This window comes from Sphaeroforma arctica (genome assembly GCF_001186125.1).
Source record: "Sphaeroforma arctica JP610 unplaced genomic scaffold supercont1.1523, whole genome shotgun sequence".
Taxonomy (NCBI): Eukaryota; class Ichthyosporea; order Ichthyophonida; genus Sphaeroforma; species Sphaeroforma arctica.
This window is the reverse complement of record NW_014039035.1, coordinates 9,729-10,534: the sequence shown is the minus strand read 5'-3', so window position 1 is coordinate 10,534 and position 806 is coordinate 9,729.

Genomic DNA, 806 nt, shown 5'->3' with positions numbered 1-806 from the left:
TGCTAGTATGTAGTTTCATATAATGCTAGTATGTAGTTTCATATAGTGCTAGTATGTAGTTTCATACAGTGCTAATACAGTGTCTATGGCTATCAATCACTATCGTACCCGTATCGTGTGTATACGGAGAGGCGTTTTGATTAGTATTGCCGTGTTAGTTAGAGGCTTCAGCCGGGTGGCTAGTGTGCCGCAAATTCCTCACTGGCTTCCTTGACAGGCTGCATTGTGGCAGAGCATAGCAGATTTAGTACATCAGGTGAATGCGTGAACCAACCAACCTAGTACTCGGTTGGTTGGTTCAGGCCACACAGACACGCCCCCGTACGTGCTTGCCTTTAATGTGCCTAGACAGTGTTTCCGGCGCATAACATCCCAACGCATATGTATTGGTCGTTGCAGTGGTTCTGTACAAGCGTGTCTCCACTCTACGCCTCCACTCTGTTGTACCCCAACTTAAGCCATTGGTACATAACGTGAGTCTATTTGCCTGAGAGTGCATAGCGGGGATGTACTTGCATTAGTGTATATGGGCGTGTGTCAACCGTGTATGTGCTATGGGGCTCTGTACGGGTTTGGATACTGACCACGAAGTTGATTTGTATGTGCTAGCTCTGACTGCGTTCACTACACACAATCCCGCAGGTCGACATGACGGCTAAGAAGGGCAGGCCACCTGCAGAGCCACTGAATGGAGAGGAAATGGCAAAGCTGTTCCAGGAGGTGTGTGTGTGTGCATGTATGTATGTATGTGTGTGTGTATGATACATATATACGTGTGTGTATGTATGTATATGTGTGCGTATATA